Here is an 18,344-nt window from a genome sequence, read left to right as displayed (position 1 = left end):
TGCTATGGACTCTGCCAATAGTAAGGTGTACTATGTACATTTTTTACTATAGAAGTGAGGAATCTCTCAACTTTCACTAAAGAAAAAGTGAAAGCTGTTATTTTTCTTTTTACAATATAAAAGTTTTGTTCAGAGTATTATCAAAAAGTATTCAGGTCCTTTACAGGAAATTTTGAAAAAGATTTTAAGTCAAAAAAATGTAAAGGGTTATAAAACAAGGAGACACTTGAAAGTGGTGTGTCATTATGGATCTAACTTGTACTAATAATATAAATAATTTTTACAATGTCAATTTATAGAAGTATGATTTTCAGTTACTTTATACCTAAAATATAAAAAATCATATATGTACGGTGTCAAGGGAATTCAATATAGTACATATATATATACAAAGGGTGTCAATTAACTCACCTTCGACAAGAAATTCAATATGAGCGTGATTTAGCTCATATATACAAAGGGTGTAAATTAAGATATACATAAAAAAAAAAATTCACCTTTGACAAGAATGGCCTTACGAATTGGGCCCTAATGTAGTCTCTCGCACGCCTTTAACATAACATGCAGCAGGCTACATGTCTTATTTCCATACTACTAATCTTAACTACTATGAATGCTACATGCATGTAGTTTAGGTAATTTAATATTTGAAAATTTAATTTATTTTTATTAATAGTATATAAAAGCTATAAGGGTAATGTAGTAAACGAACAAAGAGGGTGGGGGACCACTTGATAATGACATACATAATCCAAAGATCTTCATTATATCATGCTCACTGACTTGACTATCTGAGAGACTCTTAATAGGTAAGATTGGTTGTCCTGCAAGGCTATTGAGATATGCACATTTTAAGATGATCATTATTACAAGTCCTTTTTCTTTTACCAATCTCTCTATTATATAACCTAGTCTAGACAATCACCTTTGGGCATCATCATTTCTTATGAAAGCATCCCCAACAAATATTGGCTTAAGCAAATTCTTTTTAATATTTGAATGGTTACATAACAATAACAATAATTACCACGTCTCAATTTCAAATAAATACATACTCTGAGGTAATTTCAAAGTCCCTTTTTAAATGAGCCCCGATAAAAAGATGAGTTAAAAATGCAATGAATCAAATTGGTGGAGCGTAAATATCGTGAAACATAACGTTAGATCCAACCTTTTAGACGTCACCCCTTAAGCGTAAGTCCAAACCTTTTGGGTAAATATTCAAGGCATAAGCTAGAAAACTTTCCCAAATTGGAAGTAAAATTACTTTATAATTCCTTTCCTATACTGAAAAGCTCATTGGAAATTCTCAAATTAAAAAAAAAAGTCAGAAGCATTTTTTTTAGTTGTTTCCCTAATTTCATAATTCTTTCTCACTATCATTTGTTGAATAATCAAAATATTTTTTGGTTCTTTCTCTGCAAAGCTAGAGCTTTGTCCCCTAACTCTCGCCACTTCCTCCTTTATGCTTCATTTTCTTTTTTTTTTTTTTTTCTTGCTCTGTTTATTCTTTTCATTTTAGTTTTCTGTTATGGAATTTGTTTTGATATCACAATTTCTATATTAATTACAAGCCTTTTTCCCATTACCAATCTCTATTATATATCTGACCTAGACAATCACCTCTGGGCATCATCATTTCCCATGGGAGCATGCATCCGCAACAAATACTAACTTAAGCAAGGTTTTAAGTTTGGACTTGAATGGTTACAAGACCAACTACAATAATAATTATTTTCATGCCTTAAACCAAGTAAATTACATAAATTACATAATACACTACAAAAAATAGGTAATTTGCAAAGGTTGAAAGTTATAATTCGCGGAGATTGTAGCCCCCGCTAGTTGCTAGAGGAGACTAAAACCTCCGCGAATTACAACTTTCAACCTCCGCAAATTATCCCTTTTTTTGTAGTGATAAGTTACCTAAATTACTACTGTTCTTGTCGTTTTATTTAAGCTCATTTCAATTTATGTGCATGTCTTGTTGTAATGACAGAGTCAAAATTTTCACTAAAGGACTTAAAAATATAAAGAAGTAAACACATGAAGAAGCCAAAGAGATTCCACATCTACTAAAATAAAGAAATAATTTTAACTTTATATATACATTATAATTTTTCGATGAAGAGGTAGGATGAACCCCCGCACCCCCTAGCTAGTCCAGTCCCTATCCCCGCGTACTCTGAACTGCTGTGAGGAATAATTATACTAAATTGACTAGACCTTGGTTGTAAACATACTATAACCTTTTTACTTGTCCGAATTTGGAACAGATAATGTAATCAAACTCACGTAGACGAAATTATTAGAAAATCCAAACTTAAAAAAAGAAGATAAAAAGAAAAAGTAAGAGAAACAAAAGATTGAAAGGTATTGATCAATGTTCATGAGATGTCTTCACTAACCTATTGAAAGAAGCTCATATGAAATTTCATGCACAAACAAACTTAAATTACATGTGCTGTGTCCCTATTTTTTTGATATTGACAAATCAATACTTAAGGAAAGCTTGGATTCCATGAATTTCTAAAAGTTTAAGGAACAACAAGTATATCACAGAGAATTATGTACATTGTATATGATCGGGGTATACAATTCATATTTACCCACCTGAACTCATTTTACAAAATTCTCCTTTTAAAAAATTACACTACAACAATTATGTACGTTGTATATATTCGGGGTATACAATTCACATTTTGTATATCTTAATGGTATACAAGAGTAAGCATAGTTGAATCACACTGTTATATACCATTAAAATATAACTATTAAATTGTATACGCCAAAAGTATACAACATACATATCTACTGAGTATTTTCACTTAACCTGCATGAATTCTAAGAAATTGTAGGATTTTCGAGACAATTTCCTTTTGAAAATAATAGTCATTCTAATCAATCCATTTTTGGAGTTAAGTTGGACAGAGCAACATTAGCATATTAATTACCAGAGATTCCTTGAAATCCCTCTGATTAATTCAAAGCAAAACATAACATTTTCAGAGGATTAGGGTCCCTGAGACACACAAAAGGATACATTCATTTCCTCCTGCCTTCCTTGTTTACTAATCAATTATAAGTCATAAGTTTCATAACTATTTTTGCTATATTTTTTGTATCAATTCTTTAATTTGGAAATTCGGAATAATTTGCTGGCAGGAAACGTAGATTATACTAGCATTTATGTTGTTCAGATCCTATAAAAATGCAATTGTATTTGTGTCGGATCCTACCAAAAAATGCAAGCCATGTTCCAGCACCTCCAATGAAGTTGAGTAGTAACTAGAAAAACTATGACTAACTAATTGATAAAAAAGTCATAATTACTCAATAATCAATGGGCATTTAATTAAATAAAAATCAAGTTAATTATAGTTGACAACATATATAAGTTATTTTTCAAAAAATTTAAACAGTTTCTTGTCGTAAATATTGTTAAATAGAATGTTGTTATTGTACATTTATTGTAAAATTTCAATTGTTGTCTCTTTCTGGAGTAAATATTTAGTAAATAGCCCTTTTTATCCTCATAACTTATAGACCTTTTAGACCACAATCTAAAAATCTCTCTTGAGCAAATTGAAAATCTTATGAGAAAACGTTAAACCACGGTCTAATTAAATTTTAAAAGTTATTGCAACCACTAGGTGGCAGTCGAATGTTTGTCTGTAGCTCTGTGAAATTGATTAACACATGAGCAAATAGTCTACTCGAGTCTAATGTTGTCCGGAAGGATAAATCTCAAGGGCTATATTTGCACAACTTTTAAAAATAAGGACAAAATCTAAATGGTGACCTAAAAAATAAACTTTTTTTGTGCGGAATGCCCTTCAAAGGCACCGGTCTTTAATTTTTTTCCTTCGCTAAAAGCTTCTTGGTTCCGGGTTCGAATCCCCGCTTAGTCAAACAATTTAAAAAAAAAATCACAAGGTAGAGTATTGATTCACCAGGCAGAGTTTGACTGCAAACTCTACCTGATCAGGTACTTATACTTGAAGGCAAAACTCTACCCTAAGGTAGAGGTTTGCATTAAGGCAGTTTTTATTTTTTTTAATTTTTAATTTTATTTTTTAATTCAGTTGAAATTTTGCAAAATTTTGCCTTAAGGCCTAATTTTGCTACGAAACTCTTCCTTGCATTTTTTTTTTGATTGAGTCGGGATTTGAACGCAGGACCTCAGGGTATTAGGCGAAGGGCAAAAATTAAAGACCACCAATTTGAAGGACAAAAATTAAAGACCAGTGCCTTTGAAGGTCAATCATGCAAATCACCCAAAAATAAACATTTGCATAAACCAACCAAATTTATTTAAGGGGAAGTTACATAAATACAAGTAAATAAGTAAAATATTTCGTAATCTACAACTATTAATTAAATTACATAATCTACAATATATACTCTATATTTAGGGTATATGTATGATTTTATACCATAAATTAAAAAAAATGTTGATATGAATAAAAGGCTAATAATGAGTTTCCTATATTAGTGATGACCAAATTAAATACATATCAGAACACATTAATTACTTTTCTAAACATCCCAATATACTCAGCGAGCATTTTAATCTATAAAATAGTATACTAATATGATATATATTATACAATTCCTTGAATATGTATATACAATTCCTTGAACAAGTATACATATTCTTGTACTTATATATTACGTATATTTCACTATTATATCCTCTATATAATATTATTTTTTATGTATATTAACTAGTATATACTATATATAAAATAATTTCTTATGTATAGTAAACAAAAAGTATTATATATATATTTGACCACATACATTATTGTATATATTAGGCATATATTGTTTATTATATTAAATATATACAAATATAAATTTAATTGAGTTAATTTTCTTATTTCATGGAAGAGAGAAAAAAAAATTGAATAATTAATATGTGATGGCAGAAAGGAAGCCAAGTTTTATGGGATGGGGTGTCAATTATTAATTAAGATCCTATTTTAGTGGTAATCCATAAGTAATTATGTTATTCTTTCTATATATTGTATATTTTATATGTTATTGTAGAGTACAATTGGTTGGCACATAGAGTAATATATTCATATATTAGGTCTATCGTAATATTATATACTATATGCACAAGTAATATTATTATATTATATACTATATATAATATACAAACTTAAATATACTAATTTCTACTATTATATTCACAAATATTTTGTTATCATCTTTTCAGTTAAATAGACCAATTTGAATATACCATATAATTTTTAAGGTATATTTTCATGTACATTTCTTATACCATATTTTCATATACCATATCTTTTCATGTACTTTTCTTAATATTAATATATTCAAATAATTTCTTTGTCACAAAAAAATAATTGAATCCTCATCAAGTGAAATTAAAAAAAAAAAGAAGAATAAAAGGGAGGAAACGAAAGGAAAAAAGTATTTTTAAAACGGTAGATGGAATATGGGATTTGAAGTTGATTTTGTTATGTTTATTTGAAAAATTACATTCTAATGATTTTGAAAGAAAGAGAAAATAAAAAGTGGATATGCATTAATGGTGGTAACTTCTAAAATTAAGTATTATTAATATTTTAAGAATGTAAAAAGTTGTATTTTTATAATTAAGAAGTTAAAATTTTAAATAAGTTGTATTTATGTAATTTTTTGAAAGTAGTTATAATCTTTTTAATTAACATTTGAAAAAATTGTATTTGTGTGACTTTCCCTTTATTTAATCATAACCCACCACCTGTGTGGTTGTACCCATATTCCGTTTGGAGCGCTGAATTCTAAGTTTTATATATGTACAATGAATCTGACCTCCAAATTAGTACCCGTATCCGAGCAACATATATTAGCATAATGCAATCGAGAAATAGTGCCTACAAGAATTGTTGGGTGTATGAACAAAGCCCCACATGGAAAATAGAAAAAAAAAATTACTATATTTTTAATGATGTGAGGCTTTTGTGAAAAATTGTGCAGGGTCGATCCAAAACAAATAATATCACACCATGTGAAAAGTTCGTTTAAGTCCAGCTTGAACTACATGACCATTATTGTACTTAAAATCTGGGCTATAAAGAACATAATAATCCAAATGGGAACCATCAAATAAACAGGTAGAACAATGTCTACATTCATATTATATTGGTCATTCTCAAAGAAGAAACGGTAACACTATACTGAGAATCAGTTTGGACCCTTCATTTTGTGGTTTATTAGAAATGTTCATTCTCTTTCAAAAGTTTTTGAAATTCTCTAAGAATAAATGTGCATGTACTTCTGAACTGGAGAAAGGATATCAGTAGTGGAGCATGTGGCGTAATGTCTAGATTTTGGGAGATATAAAGCAAGAAATATTTTCTTGAAGATAATATATCTGCACTAGCATTATCTAAAAACCAGGGCCGGCTTTTGGGCAAGGCAACTAAAGCCCAAGCTTTAGGCACCAAAAATTTTGGGCCCCCCGTTTTTTACCCATAGGGTTCTATGTTTTTTTTTTTTTTTTTAATATAAAATATTCAAGAGTTAAAAGAATATTTTTTCCATCTAAAATTTATTTTACCTGATATTTTTATTATGTAGGTATTTATTACTTTGTAATTATTTATTAAAATTTAAATATGTCAACTATAAAATATGAATCCAGTTATATATTTAAAAATCAAAAAATAGAAATTAAATTAAATCTAAAGGGCCTGTAAAATTAAAAAGACTTGATTCTTTTCCAAATTATATTGCTTATAAAATAATTTAACAATTACTGTAACAATTACCTTACCCGATTTTTTTTTTCAAAATTAAAATTGATAAAATCTTACTTAAATTCAACATTATCTTAAGAAAATTTGAATATATTAACTATATTATTAGAAGAGAAAAGTTATAAAATACTTATTTATAATATTGCATCTCAAAAATTAAAAAAATAGACTTCAAATACAAAATATATAGTATGAAAAAATAATTTTTGAGGAAAAAAAATAAGGTCTCTAGTTGAAGTTTGGCATTAGGCCACAAATAGTCTTGAGCCGCCCCCGCTAAAAACTAATATTCATCTTGTAGTATTTCATTATAACCAGGAAAGTATTGAGTCATGCAATTTAATCATTTAGTATACAACTGCTGAATGAGATTACTTTTTCAATAAAGAACCTTTAAACACTTTAACCAGAATATCTTATTCTAGGAGCGACAAAAGAGCTAAATCTCAGTGGATTGTGGCAGCAAGGTTATTCTGACACTTACAATATCCTGTAACTATTTTAAGTTGTCTGCCCTTCTTTTGGCATTTTTTTCTTCTAATCGGAGCGACAAAGTGTTGAATCTCAGAGGATCATGGCAGCAAGACCACTCTTCCACTTACAATCCCTCATCACATATTTAAGTCGTCTGCGCTTCTTTTGGTATTAGTTTCTAAGATATAAGGTTCTCCAACTATACTAATCCATCACCAGCTCTAAAGGATGATATTGTTAGATCAAGTCAAAGAGTTATCAATCTTGGAAACTAGAAGTTGGATGCGGAGATTTGCCAGTCACAAATTTTATGTCATATCAATATTTTATCTCATGCTCCTGACTCCAAGCAATGTACACCAAAACTGGAGACAAGAGAAAAGAAGTTAGTATATGAGACAACATATAGAGATTGGTAGTGAGTGCAGACCATGTGGCAATAGCTTTTGGAATTTGTCTTGGAGCTTTTGGCTCTTTCAGTTGATCCCCATTTCAATTTCCTCTCAAATCAAAATTTTCTTGAACATAAAGGTAAGAAAATGTGCTTGAATGCATTTTTGAGGCGGGCTTGAATCTTTTTTATTTTATGGTCGAGAAATTCGTCTGGGGCCAGCCCTTAGGACAGACTGCAATTGTTGAGCCCACCCTTATGACCTACTACAGCTAGCTTTCAATACTCGGGTAAATGATGGGCTCGCCTTTCTACAATTCTCCACTTAAATAACAGGCCTAGTTCGCATGGCACAGGCTCAAACCGTGACCTATGTCACAAGTCCCTCAACCTTTGCCGCTTGAACTAAGCCCTCGGAGCTTAAGGATGGCTTTAATCTTAGCATCAACAAATTCATGTGCCTAAACAACTATAATCCTATATTTCTAGGACTTTCCAAAAATAGGTGGTCACCTCATGTCAGATCCTCCAAATTGAACATGCACTACTTTTGGAGGATCCAACACGTACCCGTCAATATTTTTGAAGAGTCTGAGCAATATACCTTGAATCAAATTACAATATTATAGTAGGAGGAAGAACATTTGCTTTTCGAACAAATGGAAGCAATAGTAACCATCAAAATGCATGGCATTTAGCTTTTCCAATAAGAAACTCATGAAACTAGCTAGATTGTATGCAGAGTATGAAGCTATAACTATTTTAGTATATCGTTACTAGATCTCCACTAATATGCCATGTATGTTATGATTCTTTTGAAGTTATACAGACTTCCCTAAAAAAAAAAAAGAAGCCATGTGTGTCATACCCTATTTTAACCAAAGTCAAAATAGTTTACAACATCCGGGTAATTCCGGGTTTATTTAAAGTTAAGAGTCGCCACCTAATTATTTATGGTGAATTAGGGCACCTAAGGTTATTAAAGTAATTATCTAAAGTTGATTTTATTTTAAAGTCTCACGAAACCAAAATTAAGGTAAGGGTTCAACTAACTTAAAGGGAAGGTATTAGGCATCCTCTAAGTTCCATTAATAATGGTTAATCCGACCGGACTTATAATTAGTTAGGCTAAGTGTAAATATGACATTCTAAATGTTTTGAAAATAACTTATAAATATTGCTAAGTTTAAAGTAAAGGTAATAATATTAGTAGAAACAAAGCTTGTAAAAATAATAATTTGTACAAAAGAGTTTAATTATAGGTAAACTGAAGAAAGTATGCGTCGTTTTGTAAATATTTGTGAAAAAATAAGTTATACCGACTAACACAATGAAGGATCATTAGAAGATTAATATAAGCAAGATTTTAAGGCTTTATATTAAATATGACGAAATCATCAGAAGTCTGAAGGGATTTTGATGCCTAAAAAAATGATACAGGTGTCCATTATTTTAGAGTGTTTTGAAATCAGCATGATTTATTAGAAAGGTATGATTATTGTTTGGCCTTCGACTTCCTTTTTTGAAAATCATCTCGCGTAGCCCAAAATGTTGTAGGTACTAATATTAAATTCATTCTAAGTTTTAAACAATTCTACTTTATCTTACAACCCTGCCAGAATCCGTCTAAGTCAATTCATTCTAAGTTTTAAACAATTCATTTTAAGTTTTGAACAATTCCTACAACCCTGCCAGAATCCGTCTAAGTCAAGAGAAACAAAAATAAGATAAAGTGTTAGTTGTATAATATAAATCAAGCACACAAATAAGTAAAAGAGCAACTATAACTAAATGGGCTTAACCCATTTAAGCACTGCTACAAATTTTCCTTCATATGGGCTTTGGCCCAAGAATCTTTTATACGCTGCGGGTTGGGCTGACTCGAGAAGACAGATTGCGTTGGGCTTTGGCCCAACACCGAATGCGGAAGATGACGAGTTCCTCAGACTCGGGTGCGAGACGGTCATGCACAAAAATAAAAAAAAGAATTAGTATATGTCTAAGCATTTGTATTAAGGCATGAATAATTTTCATTTAATCATAAGTAAGCATACACATTGAGCAAACAAATTACTGGGCGACAGCGTCATATTTAACAGCAAACAGTTAGGGCCCAAAAAATAAGAAAAATCCAAAAAAAAAAAGAGAATCATACGGGCCACTTAACTGGATCGGAAAGAAGAGAAAAACAATATTCAGCCCGAGAGACCAGACTGACGTGATGTTGATCCATATTAATAAGTTGTAGGAGTGATACACCTTAAGTATACCGAATATACTCACCTCTGTACACCTGTGAGGGTACAGCGATGAATATACCCTGTATATCTCGGTATATCAAGCAGAAAACCAGCAGATTGAGAGAAGAGTAATATGACAACGTGTTGAAATTTCTTGTTGTTCAAAAGATCATGTAGGTTGATAATAATAGAATCAAAGCCCAGCCAGCGATTGGCAGGATCAATACGCAACAATATACAAGTTCTGCTTCCGGGATGTAGCTTTAGATAACTTGACTTTTTAAACCAAGGAACAAGAGAAATTCATACGAAGGCATACATAGAACACTCTATAGATAACGGAGTAAACAGACCTGTGAAGGAATCCCACACAGAATGCACTTGTCACATTTGATCAACAAAAGAATCTAAGGATTTGCCTAGCATATATCAGATCAGCACGTAGCAGGCTCGCATGAATAGAAATTTAGTATAGACAGCTAATATGAAGGCATAGCTGAGCATCCGAGAAGGTATTCATTTTTAAACCACCAAATATGACAGAGGGCTCGGTTTTGAACATTAAGAGACAAAGCATGCTATTTGTATTCAATGTTTAACAACATAGAGTCAATAAGGGATTGTTTTCGACAATCTAAATCTGAACCCTAGGATATGCTTATCAGACTATCACATAGCCATTTAAGCATTTTTATCCAACTAATACATAAGAACATTCAACATGGCATTAAGCTAAGTTTAGATTGCTTAGACCTTATTTTAAACTAACCTTGAGGCAGACATAATCCTGTCACAGTTAAACATGCCATATGTAATTAATGAACTAATAAAACTTTAAACTTAATCTCAAATCAGGTTAGGACCTCTTCTAATCATATGGTATCACATCGGATTAACTCAACAAGCAACAAAAGCAGATCACATGCTAATCACAGATGACCTATACTCCACTAAATCAACATTAATCCAACTAATCATGAACATTTAATCATACCATATTAAACATGAACATGTAACTAAACTACACAGACCAATTAAGAGAATGAACTAAACCTAGTAGAGTAAGCAACATCTTAATAGGAACTAGCCTAAGCTAAAACATGAAAGGCTAATCTAATAACATAATAAAGACTAAGTTACTAACTAAACAGCAGACCGAAACTAAACAAGAACTAAAACCAGAAATTAACACATATAAACACATAGATATACAGAGGAATGAAAATAAGAAACCAAATAAAGCAAAGGTAAGTAGGTACTCGACATGCCAAACATTCATCTAAACATGAATTAATACAAAGCTGAATGAAAAATACAAACTAAGTTGTAGAGGAAAATTACTTGTTTTGGGTGTGGAACGGGTGTCGAGGCCTCGAATCTATACTCGAACACGACGAATCCCAAACTCGAAAATCTTTTCGAATTAAAATCCCGATAGAACAGAATACTCTTTTCAAAAAATTGGTTTGATTTTTTTTTTCCGAATAACTTCAAAACGCAAGTGTCACGCCCCAAAACCCACCCTAGAGTGGCCCGGCATCCGACGTCATGAACAACATCGGAAGAACCAACGATACAATAATAGCACTTGAACCCGCCAAGGTTCAACATTCGCCTCCAACAGCTTTTTATAAAGGAAACGCAACAAATCATTATATAAATTAAATTAGCGGAAGTCTTTATTCACCAAATACTTAGTCAAACGTAATAACGTGCCGAGAGTTAATCAATAACTCAACAACTACCCACAAGAACGTATACTATGGAGCTTCTAAGATAATGATGAATGTCTAAATCATCGGGACGCAGCCCGAAACAAAAAGAAGAGTAAAGATAGAATGGTGCCCCACGAACAATCATGTGGGCTCACCGAATAGTCTCGAAGCGAGAAGTTCTCTTAAGTCGTAAGCGTATCACGAACCCGCTCCTCAATGATACCTAACATACCATCAAAAACAACAATGGTACGCCTTTCGAGTACCGGGTACTCCGAGTGTCTCGGGGACAACAAATATTATAAAAATAAAATATAATAATACATAAAGAAATCGATTCCGAGAAGATGGCATAAAAAAACCATTCCACTTTTTGATTCTTAATAACATTTGTTAAACGAGTTTACAAAACCATTACTCAATATAAAACAAGTATTCGCATGTGTATCTTAATAAGAATTATAAAACCGATTATAAAGTCTTTTGTCAAGTTACAACTTTCAAATATGCCTTTCAAATTGATCAATTAAGATAGTCATCAACAATTCCATAAGAGAATAAGAATGTCACACATGCCAATACAAAGCCCAAGAATCAATCACATCGAGGGATCACCATGGGGTTCCCTTGTCACAGCCGCACCACACCGGATTATAAAATCCTCGGTGACCACTCATCCTCCCGAATGGCTAGGCATAAACACACCGATATATGAAATCCTCGGTGACCACTCATCCTCCCGAATGGCTAGGCGTAAGCACACCGAATATGAGATGCTCGGTGACCACTCATCCTCCCGAATGGCTAGGCATAAGCACGCGGATTACGAGATCTCGCGTGACCACCATCCTCCCGAATGGCTAGGCATAAGCACACCGGAATATGAGACCCTCGGTGACCATTCATCCTCCCGAATGGCTAGGCGTAAGCACACCAACGTTGTTCATAGCATAAAAGTCGAATTACAATTCATCTCAAGGTAGTCACATCACCATTTACCATTAAGGTTCGTTATGCCATATCGTAAAGATAAATCGTTTCAAAGAATGTCCTGAAAACGTTTCACTTCTTTAAACAAGTTTCAATTTCCACAATTCGTAATAACATACTTTTATGAGTCAACAACCTTTCAAGTAACTAGTTAAATCATCCATCAAGAGAATTCCAATATCATTACCAATCGTTATCCTTCATTATTAAGCATCTCTTATAGAGGAAGACATTCATAATATCATATACATATATAGGGTTTGTTACTGATCTAGGTTTAATGTGGGTTTGTCCCCTCACACACATTAACCACCATTTAGTCATGAATTGGAGTTCAAGAACCATGAGAAGAATTACTTTTCTTTTCATTCATTAAAGAATCTTCAAAAAAATTAATACTTCCAACAATGGTTTCAAAAGTGATTTTAAGAGAGACATACAAATCACAACCAAAGAGTTCGTAAACCGATAGAAACAAGATGTTCAAAAGAGGCATACAAATCACCTTTATAGTTAAAAAGGATTTTTTTTTTTTTAAAGAGACATACAAATCACAATAAGGTTTTTAAAAAGGAGACATACCTTAATTTGTTAAACAAGGTTTAACAACTCACTTTTCTAATGAAGAATACCCAAATCCTAGCTTGAATTACTTTGGAAGGAGTTATGTTGCAACCCTTTTAGGGTTCTTGAGGCTTGGGACTTGTTATTATTGACTTTAGGGTGATTTTTCGTGACTAGGGTTGTTGGGGAAATAAATCCCAAGCTTAAATATAACTTAAAACGCGTAACCCGACTTTTTGACCCGAAACCGGCCTCGTTATGCGATGGTCGCGCGACGCATGGAGATCGAACGACCATCTGCAGGTCAATATTCAGAGAAGGGGTTTTTGTGCGATCGGCGCGCGACGCATGTCCATTGCACGCGCCCCCACGCGCCCGAAAAGGCAGCGTGTGCCTGCCTTCCGCAGTTGTTCGGTAAAATGGACATAACTTCTTGTACATAACTCCGTTTGGGCTGGGCGACCTACCGTTGGAAATATATTTCAAATATCTACAACTTTCATTGAGTAAGTGTTTCCAAATTCACAACACATTTTCATGAAAATCGCCCAGAAGAGCGTACCTACCAAAACTTAGGCGAATTTAAGAGGCCTTAAGAACTTCACTAATTGGTTTGACTTCAAAACGACCATCCTCCACCCGAATCCACCAAGAATTGATTCATATAGATATAATATCATGTTAACACTATATTTTCACATATTTACACCTAACCCAAATTTACGGGGTGTTACATTATCCCCCCCTTAAGATCATTCGTCCTCGAATGAGGCTTATGGCCTAAGATTTTCGCTAACCCTCAAACTTTCGAATTATCACTAGTGCTTCTTTATGTGGTAAGATATCACAAACAAAACTCATATAATGCGGTAACAATAACCATATGGTCCTCGCAGACTCCCACAACAACCAGACGAGCCTAAGCATGGAATAAGGGATTTACACCTATAGTCTACCTCAAAGTACTCTATTCTTATTTCCAACAAATCAGAAGTAGTCTCACGATTCTTAACCACACCACGCAATATTATAGATCCTAGGAGTAATATCGAGGAACTAATCCGTTTGGGTTCTCTACCATAGTCGAGGACAAAGCACGAGTTTTATAATGAAGAGTCAAACTTGAATCGGTCAATCGGATACGCCTTAAGAGAACGGTATAGATTACTGATACCTATGCCCACGTCATCGGGGTCTTCACCGCCTCTCGAGTCAAACCATAAAGTCGAGCTTGTCCCCATTAGCGGTGTTAGCAACCGCTTTTACCAGCCCCATTACCACGAGCATTAGGAGTGTTGTTGGCTACCATTCTATGAATTATTCCGCCGTTTAAGAGTTAGGCATTTCACGAAGCCATTTCCTACAATATTTTCGACGTGGACCCCTTATACCACAATGGTGACAAATAGGATCGTTCCATCCAGATGCTTGTCGGTTACTACCGTGTGAATATCCATTTTGATTACCGTTCCTCCGACTTTGTCCACCGACGGAACACCCCATTAAATCGAGAAATAGATCATGGAGGTGCGTAATTACTCTTTCCGTTTCCCTCCATCATACGAACCGGTAAATAAACCACCCGTAGATCGGGCCTTTCTTACATTTTGTTCCTTTCAAGCATCTCTTCACCCTTCCAATTCTCTTTGTTGTTCAAAGAAACCCGACCGAGAGATGAGAAAGTGCAAGTAGAGACATAGCAAGAAGACATCGTACTTGATACGTGGTACCAAGCTTTTCACAAAGCGAGTCAACTTATGCTTTTCGGTCGGAATCATATATAAAGCATACTTTGACAGACGAGTGAATCCCGTACTATACCACGAACCGACTTGTTACTCCTCGCCTAGATTTTCAAACTTCGTAGCCATAGCAATTCTTTCCTCATCGTACAAAAACCTTTCCATGAACGCCTCTTCAAACCCACCACGTCGAGCTAAAGCCAGTTGTCACCTCTCTCGCATTCCCACATCTCAAACCATACGTGAGCAACATCCTTCAATCGATACGAAGCAAGCCTCACGCTCTCTGAATTCGGGCATCCATTGCTCCCTCAATGCCTTAAAGGTCTCATCTAAAAGTGTCGGGGGTCATCCACCTCCGTGACCCAAAGAACTCGCGCTTTAAGTCTGTGTGAACCGCTAAATCGCCTCTACCATGAGGTCCCACACTTCCACACTGCTGCTGAGCCGCAACCAAAGCAGTCAACATTTGAATAGTTACTTGCATAGTACCAATTTCGTGCACATCGCGTAGGAACAAATGAGCAAAGTGCGGTGCTGGGGGCGGTGCTTGATCTCCGTGCCCTCGTTTTCATTACCAGATTCGCGCCCTAAGATTCCTACGAACTTTTGCGGGACGTCCTCGCTACCGTTTTTTGGATCGCGCTAGAGTCATTTACGCAAGGCACGAATTAATGAGCGAATTAGAATGATCCTAAAAGGACTTTAAGCTCTACAAAGACAATCTAGAATCAAGGAAAATAGGAAACGCCTTATAAATGTCCCGGGGAGTTTCTCGGTCGTACGTGTTGATCGGTGCACAAGGAAAACTCCACTGACACGACGTCCACCAAGACACCGACAATAATCCTAGGACGTATTTAAACCTAGGCTCTGATACCAAGCTTGTCATGCCCAAAAACCCACCCTAGACGTGACCGGCATCCGACGTCGTACGAACAACATCGGAAGAACCTAAACGTATACAATAATAGCACTTGAACCCGCCGGGTTCAACATTCGCCTCCAGGTTTATAAAGTAAATGCAACAAATCATGAATATATAAATTAAATTAGCGGAAGTCTTTATTCACCAAATACTTAGTCAAACGTAATAACGTGCCGAGAGTTAATTAATAACTCAACAACTACCCACAAATAACGTATACTATGGAGCTTCTAAGATAATGATGAATGTCTAAATCATCGGGACGCGACCCCGAAACAAAAAGGCGAAGAGTAAAGATAGAACGGTGCCCCACGAACAATCATGTGGGCTCACCGAAATAGTCTCGATGACAAGTTCTCTTAAGTCGTAAGCGTATCATGAACCTGCTCCTTGATGATACCTAACATACCATCAAAAACAACAATGGTATGCACGAGTGCGGGTACTCGGTGAGTGTCTCGGGGACAACAAATATTATAAAAATAAAATATAATAATACATAAAGAAATCGGTTACCGAGAAGATGGCATAAAAACAAATCATTCCACTTTTTGATTCTTAATAACATTTGTTAAACGAGTTTACAAAACCATTACTCAATATAAAACAAGTATTCAAAGATATGGTATCTTAATAAGAATTATCAAAAACCGATTATAAAGTCTTTTGTCAAGTTACAACTCAAATATGCCTTTCAAATTGATCAATTAAGATAGTCATCAACAATTCCATAAGAGAATAAGAATGTCACACATGCCAATACGTGCCCAAGAATCGATCACATCGAGGGGGATCACCGTAGGGTTCCTTGTCACGGCGCGCCACAAAGATTATAAAATCTTCGGTGACCACTCATCCTCCCGAATGGCTAGGCATAAACACACCAGAATATGAAACCCTCGGTGATCATTCATCCTCCCGAATGGCTAGGCGTAAGCACACCAACAGAGGTCATAGCATAAAAGTCGAATTACAATTCATCTCAAGGTAGTCACATCACCATTTACCCTTAAGGTTCGTTATGCCATATCGTAAAGATAAATCGTTTCAAAGAATGTCCCGAAAACGTTTCACTTCTTTAAACAAGTTTCAATTTCCACAATTCGTAATAACATACTTTTATGAGTCAACAACCTTTCAAGTAACTAGTTAAATCATCCATCAAGAGAATTCCAATATCATTACCAATCGTTATCCTTCATTATTAAGCATCTCTTATAGAGGAAGACATTCATAATATCATATACATATATAGGGTTTGTTACAATCTAGGTTTAATGTGGGTTTGTCCCCTCACACACATTAACCACCATTTAGTCATGAATTGGAGTTCAAGAACCATGAGAAGAATTACTTTTCTTTTCATTCATTAAAGAATCTTCAATAAAATTAATACTTCCAACAATGATTTCAAAAGTGATTTTAAGAGAGACATACAAATCACAACCAAAGAGTTCGTAAAACCGATAGAAACAAGATGTTCAAAAGAGGCATACAAATCACCTTTATAGTTAAAAAGGATTTTTTTTTTTTTTTTAAAGAGACATACAAATCACAATAAGGTTTTTAAAAAGGAGACATACCTTAATTTGTTAAACAAGGTTTAACAACTCACTTTTCTAACGGGTTAATACCCAAACCCTCAGCTTGAATTACTTTGGAAGGAGTTATGTTGCAACCCCTTTAGGTTCTTGAGGCTCGGGGACTTGTTATTATTGACTTTAGGGTGATTTTTCGTGACTAGGGTTGTTGGGGAAATAAATCCCAAGCTTAAATATAACTTAAAACGCGTAACCCGACTTTTTGACCCGAAACAGGCCTCGTTATGCGATGTTCGCGCGACGCATGGCGATCGTACGACCATATGCAGGTCAATATTCAGAGAAGGGGTTTTTGTTCGATCGGCGCGGACGCATGTCCATAGCACGCGCCCCCACGCGCCTGAAAAGGGAGCGTGTCGGTTCTGCACAGTGTTCGGTAAATGGACATAACTTCTTGTACATAACTCCGTTTGCCAAGTGACCTACCGTTGGAAAGATATTTCAAATATCTACAACTTTCATTGAGGAAGTGTTTCCAAATTCACAACACATTTTCATGAAAATCGCCCAGAAGACAGATCCACCAAAAACTTGTGCGAATTTAAGAGCCTTCAAGAACTTCACTAATTGGTTTGACTTCAAAACGACCATCCTCCACCCGAATCCACCAAGAATTGATTCATATAGATATAATATCATGTTAACACTATATTTTCACATATTTACACCTAACCCAAATTTACGGGGTGTTACAGCAAGTAATGACTAAACCCGAAACAGAACAGAATTTGAAACAAATCCAAGATTTAGAGTAGGGGTAAAAAATAAAAAATGTTGGATGTAGTAAAGTATCAGTGGTTCCAAAAAAATGTCCCTCCTCAATATTTCAGAGGCATATCCGAAAAAATAGAAATTTCAAGGCGGCTTCCCCCCAAAAATCCCCCCTTTTCCCGGGGGGGTGAATTTTTAAAAGGAATTGGGGGAAGGGC

Source organism: Lycium ferocissimum, chromosome 5 (assembly GCF_029784015.1).
Source record: "Lycium ferocissimum isolate CSIRO_LF1 chromosome 5, AGI_CSIRO_Lferr_CH_V1, whole genome shotgun sequence".
Lineage (NCBI taxonomy): Eukaryota > Viridiplantae > Streptophyta > Magnoliopsida > Solanales > Solanaceae > Lycium > Lycium ferocissimum.
This window is presented reverse-complemented; position numbering follows the sequence as displayed.